Here is an 8012-nt window from a genome sequence, read left to right as displayed (position 1 = left end):
TTTATTTTGGTTTTTCTCCGGTACCAGGAACCGAACTCACGACCTTGCGCTTGCCAGGCAGGCGCTTTGCCGCTGAGCTAAATCCCCAGCCCTATCTGTGTAAATTTTTGAAAAGCTAACGTCTCTGTTTGTAAGGAAACAGAGCATTTCCCCATGATCACATATGGATGGGCATGTAGCTCCACTAAATAAGAATTACAGAAGTGATACAGGTATCCTCTTAGATGTGAGCTCTAGAGACCACCCAACACAATGACCGAGTTGTCTATGGGTACCTTCATGTACATCTATCTGCTCATTTAGTCCTCCGGAAAGTGTACAAGATCCCATGTGGATCTTATTTTTCACTTTGTAGGAAACTGAGACAGAGAGGGATTATGTTCGTTGCCTAAGACCATTTCCCCCAGGCTCTAACCCTGATGTACAACACTGTCTTGTAAAAGACAATTAACAAAAATCCTCAACAAAGTCTAGCAACCAGAACCTGGCTGTAAGCTTCAAATCAGGTTCTCTTTGGACCTCTAGCAGATCCTGTGTGTTAAGCTGCTGAGGGTCTTTCTTAAGGCCCTTTGTTGTTTGTCTGCAAGGAAAGCTTCCTAGGTGTTTTTGTAATAGAGAACTTCAGATCAGTTGTCTGTTTTTCATCGTCGAGTCTGCCTTTGTTGTAATTTTTTTTTTTCCTTTGGTACTGGGAATCGAACTCAGGACCTTGCGCTTGCCAGGCACACACTTATGCCTCTGAGCTATGTACTCAGCACTGAGTCTGCCTTTGGCAAGTAGTTATGTGTCAGTTGGCCGGTTGAAAGGTGTGGTCGGTGGGCCATGGAATAGAATTAAGCAGAATGACAGAGAACAGACTCTAACCAATAATTTTGAACATCAGAGAAGAAAGTACTACTGAGCTCGGAGAGGCACAAGCCGAAGTCCTCCTCAGCCTCAGCGCACTGCATCAGTACATTATCTCTGCGTGGGAGGGAGGGAAGACTTGCAGTGAAATCAGCAATGGCCATTTTTATAAAAGCAATGTAACTTTACCCATAAATATGAACATCATGCCAAATGCCAGGAGTATAACACTGTTTTGTACATTTGCGTGGAAAATTGCTATCATCCTGGAAGATACCATAAAAGGGCACAGGAAAAGAAAACATTAAAATAAGCTATAAAATCCAGACCCTTTATATCTGAAATTTAGAGTCAGTCAAACAAAATGAATGTTCCATTTGCTAATCACATTTCTCATTGATGCAAATCAACTCTGGCTTGAGAGAGGATTAAATAAATGAATATCCCAAAACTGTCATTCCTGAAACCTTTGGGTAGAACATCAAGTTGCATGCCTATAGGAGAAATGCCAAATGAGTGAGCCTAGGCCAAGTTTGTTTGGAAAGCCCTTATTTGGGGGAAACCATGGAAATGTGAACCTGATCCATGAAAAGTCTAGTACTGTTCAGCCTTCTGTGGTAGTTCTGTGAGTGTACCAGGCTATTCATAGAATCAAGCACAAGCATGCTACTGCACTCTCTGTCTCTCTGTCTTTCTCTCTGTCTTCCTGTCTCTCTGTCTCTCTGTCTCTCTCTGTCTCTCTCTGTCTCCCTGTCTCTCTGTCTCTCTCTGTTCTCTCTGTCTCTCTCTCTCCCTGTCCTCTGTCTCTCTCTCTGTCTCTGTCTCTCTCTCTCTCTTTTTCTCTCACCCCTCTCTCTCTGTCTTCGCTCTTCTTTCTCTACTTTTTTATCTGCAAAGGACATTTCCTTAGCCAAAGATTATCAGGTAAGGGGGGAGTCACTGGTTTCCATATCACCTTATTCTTAGTGTTAACATTTCTATTATAAAGCAGAAGTCTAGTTTTTCTATTTTGAGTATGAACTAATTACAAAACTGGAAAAAGAAAAAATCCTGTGAATTAAAAGGTAACCTTCTCCAAAATCTTCTGGCATATAATAATTACCGACAAATATTTGCTCAAAGATGAAATTTTTAAACTGCCAGAAACAAAATAAAGGTACTGTCTTTGCTTTTCAAAGAGCCATCCTGGCCATTCACAAAAACTTAAAGACTCAGACAAGGGCTGTCTATGATTTCACTGCATAGATTATACTTTAAAACAACTCTTTAGCTTCTAATTTTAGGAGACTAATGACAATTGTAAGTTGACAGTGATAGGTGCTTTGTCATTGCCTTTGATAAAGTAACAGCAAAAAATTTAATGCAACATTTTTTACATCCATTGATTGGTTCAATCCTGAAGAAAAGAACATATAGAAATGATCAAAGAAGGGCTGGGGATTTAACTCAGTGGCACAGCACCTGCCTGGCAAGTACAAGGTCATGAGTTCGATTCCTGGTACCGGAAAGAAACAAAACAAAAAAAAAGAAATGATTGGAGAAAGAATAATTATCCCACTTTACAGATGATGACACGTTTCACAGAAGGCAAGTTACTACCCCATTTTTGCTCTCCTGTAGATCATAAAATCAGTATATGAGATTTATTGATTATGAAAGAAATCACAGTTCTCAACTCTTACTTATAACATGTCCCTTGTAGTTGTTTAAACAGACTGAAAGACAGGAAATTTACTAAATGAGAAATTTAGTAAAAGGTTCAGGCTGACATTTAGGAATTCTTCAGCCTTCTGTCTGAAAGAGCCTATAGAAAGTTACCGTGCACACAGTAAGATTGCACATACTTCCAAAGACAAATAAAGATTTTAGTCAAGTGATTCAGCTCCATTAAGCATTTCACGATTACCCTAGTACAAATTGGCTGTATAAAGGGAAACATTTGTAATAAAATATGTGTAAACACTAAGGATTTCTGATCAAAAAAACTGTATTGGCCGTTAGCTACTATAGTTGACACACTAAATAGTGAATTGTAAGACTTACAATCGTGTGTGTTAACGTTTAGCTTTTATGAAGCATAAAGGTTTAAAATTTGTAACTTTGAGAAGAATTTTTAAAAATTACACAATTGTGAACAAAGGATTATTGCATCAGTTTGCTAGGCCACTGTAACAAAAGCCATGGGCTGGAGGACTTACACAACAGCAATTTATTGGAAACTGGGAAGTCTGAGGCTGGGTGCAGTTAGATCTCTTTTCTCTGGAGTCCTTTTTCCTGGGCTCATGGACGGATGCCCACTTGCTGTGCTCTCCCTTTGTGCCTTTTTAAATAAGCACAACAGTTATATTGGATTAAGGTCCACCACTGTAGTGATTTCACTTTAACTTAATTTCCTTTTTAGAGGCCCTGTTCCCAAATGCAGTCACATTCTGCATACTATGGGTTAAGCTTTCAACGTACTGATTTATGGGGTAGAGCATAACCAAGCCCATAATAATTACCTAAGAAAATACATAGTCCTGATTATAAAAGCAAATATAACACATTTTAAATTAATAGGAGTCATGAAATACCTCAATAATTACAAATTTCAGAAGAATAACATTTGCATTAAACGCGTGATGGTGCTTTTGTACATTTTGTGGCTGCATATTTCCTGGTCACTTCATACAACATGATTTTGTAATATTTTCTGTGGAGATGATAGATAATTTCAGTCTTTCCTCCCATGTAGATACAAATTTATTATTAGCCTTATTAGTAAAAGTTTGGACATATTCTTACAGTTCGCTTGACTTTTTATTGTTAATGTCATAAAATTTAAGCTGAATGTCTAATATTGGGAAATGTCCATAAAGTTTTCTTCATTTGTGAGCTGTTTTTAAAAAAAAACCAACTTGTACTCCTGGTGCAGGTTCATAAACTGATAAATTCCACTCTGTGAAATATCAAGTTAGTGGTACATTTATAATTGTTTCTACTGTATTATGAAGCACATTCCTGTTAAGAGAGTTATCTATTTTTGCAGCATTGAAAATGTAGTCTTCTGTGTGCATACATTTGCACACTCAATTATTGATAGAAATTTTGGCAGACCTCACTTCTGTATCCATATATTTTACCCATTTCTCTTCTCTAGCCGCATAATACCCATGCTGAGTGATTGTATGGAACAACTTTCCTGTTGCTTAGACAAAGTATATGATACCCACAATTTAATGGAGGAAAATTTTTACCCTTGCTCACAGTTTTCTCAGTCCATGGTTGACTGACTACAGAGCTGGAACAGTATGGTGGAAGGGTGCTTATCTCATAGCAACCAGGAAGCAGAGCAAAGTGGAAGAGAACAGAGAGCAAGAGAAATGGAGACCAAATATAGTCGCCGAGGTCAGGTCTTCATGACCCACCAAGACACATTCAGATGTGTGCTCTACTAATGTCCTACTAGCAACCCAGTAAAACTGACCATGACGATTAACAGTCAGTGTTACTTACAGGATACACTCATGCGACGTCACTTCTGGGCCCCACACATCACTGAGCGAGGAGCTTAGTAAGCCCAGGGCTATTTAGAAGCATCTCAGGAGCTCAATCTTACGCAATGACAGCTGGTACTGACATAAGCACACTTCGCAATAACTGCAAAACATGTAAATATATTCCACCGCACTCAGCTAAATGTATAGCCCATGCAACTTCCTCTAACAGAGCCTCCACATTCTCCTAACTGTTCCAACACTGCTCCCACATAAGCGTGTGACAGGGTAGTCAGAGCAGAAAGGCAGCTACGAATACACTGCTTGGGCACCTCCCAGCTTCTTAGAAGGGTCTGATGCAAGTGGAGACCCCTGAAGCTTCGTTTCCTTCCTTCTCAACCCATGTTTGTTTAAAAATATTTCTTCTGCTCTCGGTACTGCCTTAGGAATCGGTATTTCTTCTCTTATTTCCTCCCTCTCTCCTTGTCTTCCTTGCTTATTCATTTATTTAATGTGTACTATATCCAGTTGACATCATAAAGTAGGGAAAGGTAGGTAACTGAAGTGACTAAAGATAAATCTGCTGGATGTCTAGCTGATGTAGGGTTGATTCAGCTGTATTTTCCAGGAGCATTTTTGGTGCAGTGGCATTTGATCTGATACAAAAGTGGCTGGGATTGGGATTGGAAGGACCGGTAAGAGGAAGGGCATCCCACCAGCCTGGTGCCGTGTCTGGTGCCGCATCCAGCGGCACTTCTCCAAGACATAGTCTAGTAACATGCATAGTCTTACTTAGTTAGGTGGTTCCTTGATCAGTTAATGGCAAAACAAATGAAATAAAGGAAACCCATGATCCGGTGACCACTTCTTTATTCCAGGGTCCCTCAGTTTTTTGCCTCTTTCAGGGTTCAAGTCTCATAACTTCTAGTCATATATTTGATACCCTTTTTTGGGGGGGAGGTATCAGGGATTGAACTGAGGACCTTGCACTTTCTGGGCAGGTGCTTGTGCCTCGGAGCTATATCCCCAACCCTCCAGTCACGTATTTGTTCCGGGATGCAGTTTAACTGATGACTTAAACTCTATCTGCTGCTTCTTTTTCAGAGATGGGATTAAAACAGCTCTTTCCAGAAGACAGCATACTTCAACAATAGCACCTGTTGGTGTGAGAAAATATTTGGTAGTTCCTTATAGACTCCACTTTTGACTTATTCCTATTTTATCTCTCAAGCCCTCAATTTTTCTCTAAATGTGTTTTTGCTGTGCGTGGCCTATTCCCCATTTGTTCTACTGTTTCATTTGCTCAAGCTCTGGCCTCCTCTCTTCCGTAGAAATCAGTCCACACGTGCACTTCTTTCTGAGCTTTCCCTCAGTCCAGGGCGAGACAAGTCCCATAGGTGTCTCTCTTCCATGTCATCTGAGGCAAGCTGTTGGCCCAGCATGACCCAGTATGACCTGTTCACGGAACCAACAGAGATTTGTGAATTTGGTTATTTTAATCTTTGTGGATGAGATATGCTGTCACAAACACGGTGAGCCACTTAAGGGCAGGGAACTGCATAGTCATGTACACAAGCCCTGGTGACAGTCATACTCAGGTATTAACCAGCCTACCCAGCTGAGTCAGCTCTCACGGCTCTGCTGAAACTCAGCTCTTTCACAGACTGTACAAATGGTGGATCAGTTTTGCTGTGTCTTCCATGACACTTTTCGACTGTGATTTGATGTGTTAAGGTACCAGTGAGCTGTTGCTAATGTAACTGCTAGTGCTGAGAAGTGGTAGATTACAACTCTGTAAACAGTACTGACCCAGTTCTCTAGTGGAAATGGCACCGGCATAGGGAGCTTTCAGACGTACGAAACAGGAATGACTACTGTATACAAAAATCAGTCATCTCCTTGCAGTGAATGAAGACTCTCATTTTACACCCACATAATTTTGTTCTCCGTGATGTATTTTTCTAGATGCATTGTTCTAGTGGCATAGACACATTAAAATAAAATCAGGTGGGGTGAGAATTAACATCCCAACAGAAAGAATCCATCACTCCTTTGATAAAGGCAAGTAATATAGTCACAAAATTTGCAAAAATGGCAGGGATAGAATTGCAAAATATATCAGTATATCACACAGAGTTATCTGTTGAGGTAATCTTCACAGGTCCATGTTTGGTTGATGCCTCTTCAGTACATAATGTAATATAGTGCTCTCCTCTTTTTTTGTTTTTGCTTTTTGATCATGGAAATTAACTTGAAGGCTTTTCATTTTTAATTCTCATTCATATTCTCTCTCTCTTTCCCTCTGCCTCCGTCATCCTCTGCTGTCCTTTCTGTTTCCAACAGGCCTTACTCTCTTTGCTGTGAAACTGCATAATTTTGTTAGACTAGAACACCACTACCTATTTTAGCCAGTCTAGTTCACCTGAAGATACATTTTTAGGGAGATCTGTACAAAAGACTGAACAAAAACGTTCCCTATAAAGTGTGGTTATATAAACCTTAATAAGAAGAAAGTAGCAGGACACACTTAGTGTCTCAGTGCTGAGAATCAAAGCCTTCTTCCTTGCTGTTCCTTTTCTCAGGTATCAGCGACCACCCTGATGTTTTCTTGAACAAGCTGAACTCCATCTTTGGCGGGGAGTGTATATAGTTTATGGTTCCAAGCCTAATTTTTCTTGTTTGTTCCGTGGACACTTACTTAGCAGCCTTTTGCTGTTGCAGATACAAACATGGAGAAGACACAGTCTCTGTCCTCAAGGACTTTAGTGGGAGAAGAAATAGGCAGGAAAGTAAGGCCTGAAGTCATTCACTCAGAGTCCACTAGGTGTAGAGAACAGAGTTGGAAGATAGAGCTAGAGGACAGGGATAAACGAGCCATCCCAGCTCAGTACGCAATTCTGGTTCTTGGGAGCCGCTTGTCTCTCAAAACCATTACTTAGAAACTGCTCCAAAGGAAAGAACAACTGGATGGAGGAAAGGAGAAAAAAAGGAAGGGGAAGAAATATGTGCATATATATGTATGTGTATATATGTATATATATACACACACATACACATACATGTGATAGCTAAGATAATTATAATTAGTAAGGTAATTTATATTTTAATGAGTTACCTATAATTAATGTAATTTCTATTAGTTCATTGATTTTTTTTTTTTTTCCAGTACCAGGAATCAAACTCATGACCTTGCGCTTGCCAGGCAGGCGCTTTGCCACTGAGCTAAATCCCCAGCCCTCTATTAGTTCATTGAAAGGAACAGCTAGTGTTTATATGTTTGATCAGTCTTACGTGCCTGTATCTGGTAATCTCAGCAACTAGTTTGAAGATAATAATATACAACATAATAATCATTGTTAATTTCCTGTCATTTTGTTTTGAAATTCTGTATTTTTTTTTTTTTAATTTTCTTTAAAATAAAAAGACTTTCTTAGTAGAAAAGTTAGTAAGATTGAAATAATCCCTATTTCTAATTATAAGCTCCATGGACTCCATGTTTAAGCTCTGTTCTTACAATATGTGTTTTATGGGCCAGGCATGGTGGTACATACCTGTAATCCGAGTACTCTGAGAAGCTAAGGCAAGAAGATTGAAAGTTCAAGCCTGGCCTGGGCAAATTAACAATTAAAAGGGACCCTGTTTTAAAATAAAAAGGGCTATGTTATGGCTCAATGTGAAGGCCCTGGGTGC

At 39.6% G+C, this 8012-nt stretch overlaps 1 protein-coding gene and 1 long non-coding RNA gene across 3 annotated transcripts in view; one reads left to right on the top strand and one right to left on the bottom strand.

Annotated features, from left to right (window-relative positions):
- Window positions 1–8012, top strand: part of Lpp (LIM domain containing preferred translocation partner in lipoma) — a 619705-nt gene that overhangs the window by 396967 nt on the left and 214726 nt on the right. The window lies entirely within an intron of this gene.
- Window positions 3038–4384, bottom strand: LOC106148351. The gene is made up of 2 exons (XR_001233701.1): window positions 4342–4384; window positions 3038–3166 (listed from the first exon to the last, which is right to left on the bottom strand). It is a non-coding gene; the product is annotated as an uncharacterized LOC106148351 (long non-coding RNA).

This window comes from Chinchilla lanigera, unplaced genomic scaffold (genome assembly GCF_000276665.1).
Source record: "Chinchilla lanigera isolate Chin_1 unplaced genomic scaffold, ChiLan1.0 scaffold00019, whole genome shotgun sequence".
In the NCBI taxonomy this organism is placed as follows: domain Eukaryota; kingdom Metazoa; phylum Chordata; class Mammalia; order Rodentia; family Chinchillidae; genus Chinchilla; species Chinchilla lanigera.
The sequence above is the reverse complement of the archived record's forward strand: the minus strand, read 5'-3'. Positions and strand labels throughout refer to the sequence as shown.